At 40.7% G+C, this 15143-nt stretch overlaps 1 protein-coding gene across 3 annotated transcripts in view; it reads right to left on the reverse strand.

Moving 5' to 3' along the window:
- Positions 1-1031: 1031 nt before the first annotated feature.
- LOC121920794 (homeobox protein Hox-D3-like) overlaps positions 1032-15143 on the reverse strand; it is a 204290-nt gene continuing 190178 nt past the window's right edge. For all 3 annotated transcript variants that reach the window (XR_006101772.1, XR_006101771.1, XR_006101773.1), the window contains 2 exons: positions 7058-7249; positions 1032-1671 (listed from right to left, as the gene is read on the reverse strand). The gene's annotated coding sequence lies outside the window, so the exon portion shown is untranslated. The remainder of the gene's footprint in view (positions 1672-7057; positions 7250-15143) is intronic.

A 15143-nucleotide genomic window follows, 5' to 3' on the forward strand; every position in this document is an offset into this window, starting at 1 on the left:
AAGGAGTTTTGAGATTATGGAGGAGGTCATTCCAAATGCACTCTCTGGATCTGGAGAGGATATAATTCTTTTCTGTTTCCCAGAGTGTCTCCCCACATTCCATGTACAGAGGCCAACCAATATAATCTTGTTCCAACAGTGGCTATGGGACAGTGCCTGCCACACAACACATACTTGAGGATGGCAAACTAGCTTAGGGAGGCCAAAAGAAGATGAATAGTATATAAGGAGCTCTGTCTTCTAGCCCCTCATTGGCCTAGCCCCACCTCATTCTGCCTAATTGTAGGGCCAGCCCTATTCCTAGAGAAGCTAAATGCATGAAAACAATGGCTGGGCACCACTAAAATGTAAACATGTGTGTTTACTGTCCAATTGGGGTGACTGCTCATCCAGAGAACCACATGCATGGTTTCCTCTGTAAATGATCAAATTCCTTCTCAGGAATTTACAATTACGCTCGCAATGACATTATGAAACTGCTAGAGAATGACCCTTAAATCAAATCAGAAAGTTTCATCCTTCAAGAAAATTGTATCTTGTTGGATAGCACAGCACTGAAAATACATTTAGAGTAGATTGATCCACAGAGAAAGTCAAATCTATGCCCCCCCTTGTGACTGTGAATTCGGTGGTTATTTAAAAAAAACAAACCCAACCCAAACAAAGATTATTTATGGTTTATTTTAGACACCAGATCATTTGATGCTTGTTTCTTCAATTTGTCACTGTTTTTATTGTCACCAATTGCCCATAACTGGAGTGCATTTAAAACAACATTGATCTTGATATTATGGTGTCATAATATGACAGTAATAGTTGTAGCCTGCTCAGGAAGCCCAGTTGCTAAGATTGATGGCTTTCACCGTACCAATTATATTCTGTCCATCTAAGTGATAAAGAGAGTGTTAGAGGCATTCAACAGACAAATTAGATATCTTTTCCAATTATTTCTTTTATTTTATAAGGCCACATGTTTGATTAACAACTTTTTACTTCTTTTATTAGCCAACCAACATTGTAGATTTGCTCCATGTGTTTTAATTTTACGGATGTAATGAAAGATATTGAAAACATCCGCAGAGCTGACAAATATCTATTGCTTCTCTCTCTCTCTCTCTCTCTCTCTCATTTCTTTTTATAGATCATGGACATTTGATAGCTTCACTTTTAAGTTGAATAGAAATACAAGGATTTTTTCCCCCCTTTGGCAGTGGGAGGAGTAAGAGAATGAAAAAATACAGACAATGTATAAAGAGGCCAAACTTGTTTCCCTTCAGTACTTGTTTAGCTTTTATTTAGAATTATAACAAACATAAAACATATCTGGGAAGAAATGATAGTAATGAAATTAATTTGTTAGAGACTAGGCCAGACAAATGGTCCAAAAGCAATGATAAGAACATAAAAGTACATCTCCTCTTCTTAATAGCCATTAAATGAACATAAAATGCAATCACAGAATTTATACAAATAAATTAACAGGCTTGGGCTAAGAGGAGGAACTTTCACCAAGGCTGCAGCACTTCTTTACTTACAGTCTGACCATCAAAATGGGATTGGGACACTTCTTTGCTTGTTCTGAATAACAATTGGTGTGTGGCTGAAGGATGTCTCCATGGAACCCAAACTCAGTAGTTTACAGCTCAAAAGGAAGAGACATAAAAATGGAATCTGTGTGATGACAAAAGGTGTCAGTTAGCCACAATCACCAGAAGAATAATCAGGGTAAATATGTAGATCTGTCTATTATAAAGACTTCTATGTCTTTATGCTTACATCTCACCTGAGATCACATGTGCCAAAGATGGTGGGAGATTATCGCACTGCCAATTCCCGCTGGGATAGGTGAGGGTTGTAACTGTAACAGATCTTATCAGACAGCCCAGTGGCCAGCAGTAGGCAACCTGTATTTCATCCAGACTTCTCTTGCAACTTTCAAGAACAGGATTACCCATTCTTGAAAACCTACAGGAGAAGCTTGGATTGGATGCCGGCCATGGGGTTGGCTGAAAAGATCCATCTGTTATGGTTACAACCTGCATCTATCCTGGCAGGAATTGGTGGTGTAGTAATCTCTGTGGTCAATTAATGACCCATTAGACACATCTAGGGCCCTGAAAGCATTTCCCCCAAAACATTTTTTTTCCTCTGTTCTGCCACATAAATATAGAAAGTACCTTATGACTGGCTGGACTATTTGTCCATCTTGCCCAATATAGTCTGCTCTGACTTGGCAGTCAGTGGCTTTCTCCAGCATATCAGGAAGTGGATTTCCTGGCCAATTGCTACTGATTTCTTTTATATATAAATATTACGGTTAAACCTAGGCCCAATGCAAACTACTAAGCCATATTCCTCCTGCAATCATTGACCAAGGCGTAATGGAAAATCACAAAGTGTTTTGCATTTCTATCACACACAGCCTACTTATATAGGTCTGTCCCTGGACTATCTACTTCATTCATCTGGGAAAGCAGACTCAAGTTTATGGTAGTTCATACTACTAGCTTCTTTCTTTCACTTAGTCTCAAATGTGCTACAAGATCCATTTCCATACCGATTTGCCAAACTATGACTATGTCTTTGTTTTCAAGTTGTAAGTGCACTTGGTTTGGTTCTTCAGACTTTTGGTTATCACTCTAGATTTGAGCTATCCCCATTCTGAACCATGCTCTTCTACCTTTGACCCTGCTAAAGGTAAAGGTATTCCCCACTGACAAGGTTGTCAAGTCGTGTCTGACCATAGGGGGTGGTGCTCATCTCTGTTAATAAGCCAAAGAGCCAGCATTGTCAGAGACTACTCTGTGATCATGTGGCCAGCATGATTGCACAGAACGCTGTTCACCTTCCCACCGGAGTGGTACCTATTTATGTGCTTGCATTTGCATGCTTTCGAACTGCTAGGTTGGCAGAAGCTGGGACTAGCGATGGGAGCTCACTTCATCATGCAGTACTTGGGCTTCGAACTGCCAACCTGCCAATCTTGCAATCAACAGAGTCAGTGGCTTAACCTCATCCCTTTGACTCTGCTAGATCTTAATAATAATAATAATAATAATAATAATAATAATAATAATAATAATAAATTTTATTTGTATACCGCTTTTCCATAGATCAAAGCGGTTTACAGACCATATAAAAACCATTAAAAACATCTCATAAAAATAGATAAAATCCACTAATACAAATTATACAAAATCTGAACACAATCATTTAACAGGGTAAAGCAGAGAATCGATAGGAACGGGAATACACAGCTTCATTTTACAGGGGGGAAAGCTTGACAGAAGAGGAAGGTTTTGAGCCTCTTTTTAAATGTTACCAGGGAGGTCACAAGATGGAGCTCCTCAGGGAGACCATTCCAAATTTGTGGGGCCGCCACTGAATAGGCCATCTGGGATGTAGAAACATGTTTGGAAAATGGAATTTCCAACAAGCTCTTCCCAGACGTCCTGAATGTGCGAGGCGGATTATATGGGGAGATGCGGTCCCTCAAGTAACTTGGGCCCAAGCCATATAGGGCTTTATATATAGATCTTGGTAATAGCCAGTCTTGTTCTCTGATAGCTTTTGTACTAACTATGGCCAAGAGAGTTGTGATCTTAAGGCTGGCTCTAATCTAACTACTAGTCATCTGCTGAAAATGTTTGTGTAGGCATGTAATGGATGGCTGCCAAACCTATGGACCACTATGAACCTAAGATCCTTGTATTCTGAAGGTGCTGGAACAGTTCTTTCTGATCTATCCTTGGCAATTTAGCCTTTATAAATTTAGTGTTTGATTGCAACTTCCCATCATCCTAACAAGTGACTGTGGCTGATGGGATGTATAGTTCCTGGAAGTTTCTGGGGATGTTAAGCAGTCCAATTCGCTGTGTGTTTAGTTGGAGGTAAGTCCTTTTGTGTTCAGTGGTACTTATTCCCAGGCAAGGGTGCTGGAGCCTAAAAGAACTACACCTCCCGTTTATCAGTGAGGCACAGACAAGTGTTACAGGAAAACTGAGCAATGAAAAGGTACCTGCATATGCACTCATTTCCAATCAGAACTATAACAAACATGTGGGGGTACAGGTGGGAGATAAATATGGGATGCTTGCTTGAACTGGGATATAAGGTTCAGGCATACTTGACTTTAAGCTGATTTTCTCTAACATTTCGAAGTAAGGAAATGCATGTAGGGATTGGGGAGAGGGGAAAAATTCAGGTAATGCATAACATATATTGCCTCAGACCTAATCAAGTATGCACAGATGAAAACAAGTTTCTAGATTTCAGTGGAACTTCCTAATAAGAAGATTCATTTTAAATCCTTTAATAGACATTTCTAATAAGGAGATGCCTTCTTTAATTGGCAGATTTTTTTATTCATTTCTGGGGGCACATTTTAACCAGCCTGGTTTCTTTCACATTTCACAACTATAGGGCTATGATCCACTTTAGTTGCCATGGCTGTGTTCTATGGAATCCTGGGTTTTGTAGTTTGGTCAGAAGCACCAGAGGATCTCTCTGGTTTGCTAAAGGACCCTCATTAAATTGCAGATCCCAGGAGTCCACAGAATGGAACTATGACAGTTGTGAAAGATCACAGGTGATCACAGGTAGAGGTAAAAGTGCTAGGCATATCTGATCATTTTAAAAGATGTTTTCCTTCCTCATCTTATAATAAGGATCTTTTTAAAAAAATATTAAAGATAGCAGTCTTCTCATAACAAGAAGCTTTTGGTAACTGAATTCTAAGTTGCATTATATTCCCTTTGGTATCTTGAAACAACACATATGTTGCCATTTAAGTAATATCAGTAATAGCAATATGTAATAATGCATCCCTGTATATGTCCAAGAGCCAGTGTGGTTAGTGCTTTGAGCGTTGGATTAGGGCTCTGAAGAACAGGGTTTGATTCCCCACTCAGCCATGAAAACTAACTGGATGACCTTGGCCAAGTAACACACTCTCGCCCCAGAAAATCCTGTAATAGGTTCTTCTTAGGATTGACATAAGTCAGAAACAACTTGAAGGCACACAACAGCAGCAACAACAACAATGTATGTCTACTCTGAAGAAAGGCCTATCAAGTTCAATGGGACTTACTCCCCAAATTATTTAAAGATTAATCACTAAAAAAATGAATCAGCTTACAGTATTCAATAACATTATGAACGTATGCATCAAATTTAAGAACATTCTACTTGCCCATAATTATTGTCTGAGAGCAGCCTATAAATAATTTGTGTAACTATGAAGTTAGCTTATACTGAGTCAGATCACTGGTTAATCTAGCTCAGTATTGTTTATTGGAGTAAACAGCTATTCTCCAAGACCTCCAACAGATAAATTTTAGCACCCAATCTCAGATACTTGAGATGCTAAAACTCAGGCTATGGAACTGTAGCCATTCAGATGATGTTGTACTTCAGCTCCCATCAGTTCTAGTCAGCCTAGGCAATGCTGAAGCCTTACAGAATTGTAGTTCAAATACAACAGGAGGGCTGCATGTTCTCCATCCCAGCTTTAACCAGAAGTGCTATGAACTAAATCCCTTACAGGAAGATATGGAATTTGGCTCCAGATTAGCTAAGCATGCAGATAAGTCATTTCAGTCCATTTCAGATGGTCAGAGAGGATTACATGATTGAATAGTCTCACACAAGATAATGTCCTCCATGGGAAGAGCCAGTGTAGCATAGTGGTTTGAGTGCTGGACTAATGGACTTTGAGAGATCAGGGTTTAAATTCCTGCTTATCTATTCCTCTATTTAATTGTTATTATTTTAGAGTGTACGCCTTGGGCAGGCTTTTATTTACTCTTTAATTTTACTGACTCTGTACAGCGCTGTGTATAATTACAGCACTATAGAAATAAAATTTAATAATAATAATAATAATGCTTAGCCATGAAAACCCACTGGATGATATTGGGCAAGTCACACTCTCTCAGCCTATGAATGGTAATGACAAACCCTCTCTGACTAAATTTTGCCAAGCAAACCCCATGATAGGGTTGCTTTAGGATCATGGTGAGTCAGAAATGACTTGAAGGCACTCAACAACTCTGTAAAATCATTATCAGTGTGACACTTCTAACTAAGCTTATTCCTTTCTGTCAATTTTGACATGCAGGTAGATATTCTTCTACTTGGGGAAGATCTAGTTAACTCACTACAACAAACACATGCAGTGTGAAATGGTATAGTTCCAGGTATATTGCGTCATCTGACTTAACTGCGTTTGTTGTTTAGCTCTGAGATCACATTTTCTGGATATTCATGCACAATATCACAACCCTGCACACATATGCATCTCCACATAAAGAAGACCTATGCGTCTCCATTTTGAACATTAATGAGGTGTGAAGACACAGGAAATGTAATTGACCATACTTCCTGTCTTTGTGTGTCTCATTAGCATCCAGCCCAAGCTGCTGACAAGAGTTCTGTGTCGTAGTTGGATTGTATTAGCAAGAGATCATTTTTGCAAAATCTAACGCCACATGGGCTTGCACATATGGCCTCTATCGACCAATATCCTGTCCCCACCACATGTGTGGCAGAACATCTGAAGGTTTTGCAAGGCGGCTGGGAGGGGAGCATACAACCTTTGATGAGATCAGTTGCCGGTAATGACAGAGTGGAGATCAGGTACAGCCTGGAGGCAGGAGGTTTCACATTCTGTCCTCCACTATGTGAAACTATTAGCTATTCTCCCTGCTCCATTGAGATGTCCAATCCCTCTTTGAAACTTGCTGAAACCTTTCCCCTGTTTGTGATGAATGAACTTTTAATGGAGAGGAATAGGTCGGCTTGTTTTAAGTGAAACGTTTATATGGAAGTGGATGATTTAAACAACTTTACCTCCATTAAACAAAAAGGAAAGCTAGATCTTAAAACTCTCATTTGTTTCAGAGAGTGTCTGGCCTGGGATAAACATGACATTAAGTAGCCATCTGAGCATTGCTAAAACATACATTTGCCTTCATAATAAAATGTTTTTAAGAGATAGTAATGGTTACCTTGAGAGTGGTTCATATTGGAAGCATTTAAATTTAAAAAAAAAACATACCCTACTCCTGAATTCCTTCAATAACTGTCCATCAACTAACAGCAGCGGAATACCACAAAACGGGAAGCCCCAGCAATCCGATTTATTTAGCAGGGACCTCAAGTCTCATTTAAAAGGAACCACCCTGAATGTTTAACTGTGGAGACTTTACATCTTCTTGCTTGCTTCCCTGTTGGCTCGAATCTGCTGTGTCTGCAAAAGAGCATGGATATGGAGGGGGAGAAATATTAAAGGCAATAAGATATATGCTTACTAGCTAGATTGTTCATTCTAATTTGAACCTGGGTTTATCCACAAAAGCTCACTAACAGCATGCACATCCCACATTCATAAAGTGACTGTAGTTGTGTGATTGCAAGTACTGGTAGCTGATGACTTCCATGTCAGCGGGACAGTGAATCCATTTTGGATTTTAGCCCAGACCTAGACTAGATTCACTAACCTCACTGATTCAAAAGCCACACTCCACCCCACTGCAAATCTAGTGTGCATACACCATTTCTTTCAGAGGTCTAGAGAAGACGGGACCTCTTCTAGCTTCTGAGATTCCTACCCATCCGTGGGTGTCTGCAGAATTTTTTCAGAGACATGACAAAACTACATAGTGGAATATGATCAGGGCCCTGTATATTTTCCTTGTGTGCATAGGCATGCTTTGTTTCTTAGTAATCCAGTCAATGACATTCAGACACACACCTACATACAGTGGAGGGACAAAATCCAAAACTGGACATTAGATGGCACTAAGACAGAACACTAGTGGCACCACGAACTCCAACAACATCCAAATTGTGTGGAGTGAAAGTCTTTACCTTTAAAAAAGACAGCAATAATCCAGGGAAGAAGGAAGATATTACACAGGGAAAGCACTGGGAGGGGGGAAGGTGTTGGGTGTTTTCTGGAACTGCTACCCTTTTTGTAACATTTATATTATATGAACTATAAGGAAAAATGCTTTTTCTAGAATGCTTTTCTTCATCTTTGAAACACTGGTGATCACTCTGTAAAGAGCAACAGTTGGGTCTATAGGGAGTTCATTGGCAGTGAGAGGAGAAATGTTATAATTCCAAGCCCTCTTCAGAAAGTAGTTAATTATTACTACTGTTCATTTTCCTATTTCTCAAATGTAGTTTTTGGTTGCAGTTACTTGAAGTTACTTTTAAAATACTGGCATGCTACAGTCACAGACATATGATAAAACACATTTCCAATGGTCTGTGTTGTCCTTGGCTCAGCACCCACAATAGAGCATTAGGTAGCAGCACAAACCAGCCTCAGGGAATAGGAGTAATTTGTTTAAAATTAATACTTAAGACAAAATTTGTTGCTTTTAAATATCCGGAATCCAGTTGGGAAGTTACATCATCATAAACCAGTGTATGATCATGCAAAGTTGAACTCTTCTACTGTGCAATGTTTGTATTCATTGTGCGTTTACTAACAAATTAATGTATTATGTCAGTGACAAACATAGCTCCATCATTGTGAAGTTACAGAGCATAGCTTCTGATGCATCATCTAGGCCCACGTTTTTAAAAGTTGGTCTTTTCATTATTGTAGCACACCATTGGCCTCAATAAAGTACATTAATTTATTACTTGGACCCCCCCCCCCCCCCCGTTTTAGGCCATTTTTGGTAATTTCAATTAATGTATTCTAAACTAAAAAATGAACACATTACCAACAATCAATGCAATGAATTATCTTTTATCTTTTCAGTGAATCAATTAATATTAGTGGACTCATTTTCCAGGTAATGCTACCTCACCAAAACTCAGGCTCATACTTGAACCTCTACCATTAAATAATGTAATGCACTTCAGCTTCTAAAAGTACCTGAAATGTTACAGTTACAGCACAAAAGAAATGAAACTATCCTTTCTTAAGTTCTGGTGTAATTTAGCTATATGTTTAGCTTTGATTTTTTTAAAAAAAGAATGTCAACTAAATAGTTATTTGTAACTAGTCATTTTCAAGCTCTGGCTTGTCCCAGATTCATGGCATACATACCATAGTTATATTTTCATTTCCTTTTTCTGTAGATCATATCCCAAACCTCCAAACTACTAAAATTAGCATGTTGGTTTATCCCATGCTTGGCAACCAGGCACAAGAAACATGCTACCTATTAACCACACAATTCCTTTGTCATGGAAAGCTGGTGGGTTTCTTGCCATGGGAGCTAGTTTGTAAGGGAGCTATTCCAGTCACTGGGCCTTATTCCAAACAGAAATGCAGTATGAGAACTCCCAGTGGATTTGAAGGAGGAGCAGTCATAAAACCAAGAGTGGTTTAGCCATTCCCATGGCAATGGATCCATCAGCTGCCCCTGTCCCTCATACTGATACAGGGATAGATGTAATCAGCTTTCCACAACACAAAACCCTCCAGCTGTACAAGGGCCCTGGTGGTACAGTGGTTAAATGCCTGTACTGCAGCCACTCACTCATAAACCATAAGGTTGTAAGTTCAATACCAGCAAAAGGGCTGAAGCTCGACTCAGGCTTGCATCCTACCAAGGTCACTAAAATGAGTATCCAGATTGTTGGGGGCAATTAGCTTACATTTTGCAAACCACTTAGGGAGTGCTTAAGTGCACCGATAAGCAGTATAGAAATGTACTTGCTATTGCTTCTCATCACATCTTGCAGCCTCCTATCATATACCATGAGCTATGCTGCCTAAGAGAGATGGTCTGGAAACCATGCCCTATGAGGAGCAACTTAAGAAACTGGGTATGTTTAGCCTGAAGACAAGAAGGCTAAGAGGTGATTTGATACCCTTGTTTAAATACAGTGGAACCTTGAGAGCAGTGGTGTCTCCTTCTTTGGAGATTTTTAAACAGAGGCTGGATGGCCATTTGTCCAGGGTGCTTTGGTTCTGTGCTCCTGCATAGCAGGGGGCTGGGCTTGATGACCCTTGATGTTTCTTCCAACTCTATGATCTATGATGAGAGTTGCAATCCCATACATCTTGAGAGTATTAGGTTAGGGAAGCCTGGTATAGATCTTACCATGGAAGGTAGTTTCTTTCTCTGGTAATCTTTGATAAGAACTATTCAGCATATTTTATAGGTTGTTCTTCCTCAAATCAAAAGAACTTTCACTAGTTTTATTGTGCTAACCATTTTTAGCATGGATTGGTAGGTGGCAGGTATCAATAATACAGAGAAGGCAAAATATATGTCTCTGGTCCAAAACACACTGCAGAAAGAATCCAGTTTGCCTTAACTGCCCTGGCTCAGTGCTAGGGAATTCTGGGAACTGTAGTTTTGTGAGACATTTAACCTTCTGTCAGAGAACTCTAGTGACACAATAAACTACAATTCCCAGGATTCCCTAGCACTGAGCCAGGACAGTTAAAGAGGTCTCAAACTGAATTATTTCTGCAGGGCCCATTCACATTACAAAAAAAATCGGTTTTGAAACCGATTCAATCACGTGAAGTTCCTACTCACCCCGAATCTCACACAAGCGAATCCGGGGCTTGCACACCCGTTCCGTGTTAAATGGCCCCTAGCGCGGGTCTTTTGAAATCGGCGCAAATACCATTTCTTCTTAAAAACCCCGGGTCCTGGGAATGAGAACTTTGGCCTCGATCACGATCGAGGCAAATTGAGGGAGGGATTTAGGTCAGAGGGTGGGCAAAGGGCAAGGCATTTCCTCCCCTCATCGGAGGGGAGGGGGAGGAGGAAAGAGCCCTGGGCAGAAGGGAGCAAGGGAAGGCATTCTTTAGGAGCCTCTTTTCCCTGCATCCCCTGCCCAAAGCCCTCTGTCGCTGGGCATTCCCTCCCTTGCAGGAGGATGAACGGAGCTCATGTCAGGCAACCCCCCCCCCTTTTCAAATTCAAACAATTTTTTTTTGGGCGCATTTGCGTTGGTTTTTTTTCCGAAATTTTTTGTTTCATTTTTAACCATTTTTTTTTGAGCGCACATGCGCATGGTTTCTATTCCAGAGGCAGATGGAGCCAGGCTTGCACTTGCTTTCTGCAGAGGGAGAAGCTACAAATGTTGCAAACAATCAATGTTACATTTTTACCAATTTTTTTTGAGCAAATATGCGAATGATTTGTCTTCTTGAGCAGATACAGCAAGGGAAGCAAAGGGAAAGCTAATGTTGCTTTTAAAAGCAAAAAAAAAAAAAAAAAAAAAAGCATGGCAATCCCATCCTTTGCCTGGGACAGGGGCAGATCTGACCCAAAAGCCCACAGGTTTATTAAAAGAGAGAGAGAGAGAGAGAGAGAGAGAGAGAGAGGCATTTCTCTCCCTGCTTCAGCCGCTGAAACCCCTGTGCCTGGCTCTTTAAAAAGGGAGGACACTTCCCCCGATGCCCTGCAAACGTCACCATGACGATAGCTTGATTGGCAGTGGCCAATCTACAGAATGCATTCGATTTCTGTCAAAATGCATTCGATTTCAATTTGTAGTGGGCACTTGCTAACGGAGCGATTCGGGGGAGGGGCATCCGGATCATCCCAGTTCCCTCCATGTCTTTTACCCCAGTATGAATGGGGCCGCAGTGTGTTCTGGACCTCTGACCCCCCAGTGGCAGTTTTGATGGTGGGCTTTGGGGAAAAGTGGTAGGCAAAGAGGCCATGCTGGTCTTGTTTCTACAACACCCGTCATTGCTCCAAGCCCAGATTACTGATTTTGGTTTGGTTTGTATTTTGCTGTTTTTATGTGCCTCCAAGTCATTTCCGACTTATGGTGACCTGGTCTAAGGCAAACTTATCATAGCATTTTTTTTGGCAAGATATTTTCCGAGGGGGTTTTCCTTTGCCATTGCCATCCTCTGAGGCTGAGAGTGTATGACTTGCCCAATGACACCCATTGGTGGGTTTACATGACCAGGATTGCAACCCTGGTCCCCAAGTGCCCCTAGTCCAGCACCCAAATCATTACACCAGACTGGTCCTCCTTTTGTATTTTACTTCATTGGATATCATGACTTTGTCAGGGAACATGGCACATTCTTTACAAATCCTAGCCCATTTTGTCCTTTGCTTAGGTGTATGTGTATGTTTGTATCTTATGACTGCAAATCTCACTTTGCTTGCTGGAGATGATGGGGGTTGTAACAAAATATATTTTGTGGGAAGCAGGTTGGGAAATCTGCATTAGCAACACTTCACTTGTTGGTGCCAATGAGAATCTTTTTTCTTTGTTGCTATTCTCTATTTTTCCACACCCCCATCCCATATGTGTATATTTGTGTATATGCTATATCTGGGGAAGGGACATGCATTTCCCTTCCCTGTCTGCTTGATCCCTCCTCTGACTTTTGAAAAGTTACTTTTTTGCACTACTGTACTAGAATTTTCCAGGAAGTATGGTCACAGAGATTCCAGGAAATGTACTCCAGTCACTTTTCTAAACTTTGCTTCCAACCATGCTTAGTATTAAATAAACAAACCTTCCTGACATGATTGGTAGCCCGTGATGCGCTTAAGGTCACATAGTTAAGACTCTTGAGTTTTCAGCCTTGGGCAGTTCTGGAACTTGTAATTTCCATAGTCAAATGCCTTTGTGGAAGAAAACATTTCACTTTGATCCTTTTGATTATACCACCTTGGATTCTGTCCTTTCACCTTTTTTGGGGGGAACCAGAGGACAGTAACTCCCAATTTGTCTTCTTGGGATGATAGTGGAATTCTCATGACCAGCTCAAGACCTTTTGGTGCTCACAGAGGAAAACCAAAATGGGGTCCCCACCTGTGAATTATTATGGGAAGCAATCGACCTGTGCAAGTTCCATTAAAATTCATGGGAGCTGTACAAGAGCATTATACCAGTAGCTAGTCAGTTTAACGTAGTAGTTAGAGAACAGGACCGCCATGCTACCAAAATGCACATCACATTGGCATATGTAGTCACATAACTTTCTCCTTTAAAACTTTGTTATAGAATCTTAGAAACATAGAGTAGGATGGGACCCCAAGAGCCATGTAGGAATAGATAGCTCTGGGGGTGAAATGTCATTTGGATTGGGGTCACTGCACAACTTGCTCCACAATGTCATAGCTCTGGTCCAATGTACTCATCAGGTTCCTACCCCTTCTTTTCTCTGTACAGTAAAGTGTCCTAGACTTTCCAAATGTTCTCAAGGAAGAGAGCTATAAACCCATGGTGCTTTGGTCCTGGTTACCACATTTTGTGTCAGTTTTGTATGTGGGCCATTTGCTTTTCAGTTTTATTTAACTCTTTGCCTGCTATATGAAGGCTGCCAGACAGGTGAGCTGTGGTGAGCGGTGACTCCCATGAGGTTTTCATACCCATCTGTCCTCTCTCTGGAAGGAGCTAACATGAGGGAGAGAGAAAACAGAGCCAGCCAAGGGCTGTGCAGCCAGCCGCTGTTAACAGAGCTAATGTCTCTGTGAGATTTATGGCAAAGGAAAGAAACTGCCTTGCCTCCTGTGATGAATTAAAAGGAGAAATGAGGAAACTTCCACAACCAGCCTGTGGAAGGAATTTCCCTCTTGTCTACCCAGAAGGGGGACTCAAGGGAAGAAGGAGAGTCATTACGTGGTTGCAGCCAGATTCCTCCAGCTGCAAGCTATCACCACCACCACCACCCACTCAGAATATTTTGCCTTGGATCCTTAGGAGGTAAATCTGTCTCCTGGCATCATTGGTGGCTGAGGGGGGGGGGGGCTTCTCTCTTAGAGAGGTGATGAATACACTCTAGCTTTTATTCCAAACTTTAAAGGAGCTAACCAAGGTGCTGACCCCAACCCCAAAACAAAATCATAGGCCAAACCCATTTCGGAGAATAGGACTTCGATGTCAATGGTGAAGCTGTTCTAGGTTTTAGTCTCAAGTCAAAGGAATTCTCCAAAGTTGGTTATTTTTATTTGCTGTCAAGCCAATTTCAACTTATGGCAACTCTATGAATAAGAATTCTCCAAATTTCTCCTATTTTCAGCTGCCCTGCTCAGCTGTTGTAGACTCAGGGCCATGGCTTCCTTGACTGAATTTATCCACCTGTAATGTGATGTTCCTTTTTTCCCACTGCCTTCTAGCTTACCAAACACTAATATCTTCTTAGAGTCATGTCTTCTCATGATATATCCAAAGTATGACCTACCTCATTTTAATCATCTTGGCTTCCAGGGATTATTCAAAGTTTGATTTGCTCTAGAACGCATTTATTTGTCCTTTTGACAGTCAGTGATATCTTCATAGCCACATTTCAAATGAGTTGATTTCTCTTTCTGACCACTTTCTTCACTGTCCAGCTCCCACATCCATAATCAGTATATGTTTTAAAATTTGGACCAAAATCCAGGGCAATGTCACTGCTCCACCAAAATGGAAGCTACTGGACACAACTAACCCATATGTTCTGCAATGCTTCAGAGTACTCACCAGTCTCTCCCTTCCTTTTCTCCAAACTGGCAATGTTTCTTCCAAATGACTGGAAGCCATGAAAGAGCTAGAAAGAGAGGACCTTTGCATGCCAGATGGATGGACTCAATCAAGAAGGTCATGAGCCTGAATTTACAGAACCTAAGCAAAGCAGTGGGTAGCTGGGCTTGGAGATAGCTCATCTACAGGGTCCTCAGGAGTCAGGATTTACTCAAAGGCAGTTAACAACAACAATAGATACCATATCAGCTCAGTCACTAATAGTAATCACTAGTTACCCTAGCAAACACTGTGGCAAAATACTATTTTTAAATCAGAGAGAGAGAGAGAGAGAGAGAATATGTTTTAGGTGTCTGGATGCTAAAATCACTTTGTTTTATGAACCATATTATTTCTGAATGGAAGACCAAAATGTAGACAGATCTTTCCAGAATAACAATGCAGTAAAAACTGAGTGTCACAGTTAAGCAGTGTAGCTGAGGCATTATTCACATGGTCAAACTCACTTTCCAGATTGTCCAAACTCACTGATTCATTAGCAAAAAGACCTTTCCAATGTGTTCATTGGAATGACAGGAAACCTGACAAGTACATCCTGCACATCTTCCCTGATGTTGCTCTGTGGAGCAGATATATTATGGAGAATGCAGGAAGATGCATGTGCTGCAGCTAATAATAATAATAATAATAATAATAATAATAATAATAATAATAATAATAAT

Source organism: Sceloporus undulatus, chromosome 2 (genome assembly GCF_019175285.1).
Source record: "Sceloporus undulatus isolate JIND9_A2432 ecotype Alabama chromosome 2, SceUnd_v1.1, whole genome shotgun sequence".
Taxonomy (NCBI): Eukaryota; Metazoa; Chordata; class Lepidosauria; order Squamata; family Phrynosomatidae; genus Sceloporus; species Sceloporus undulatus.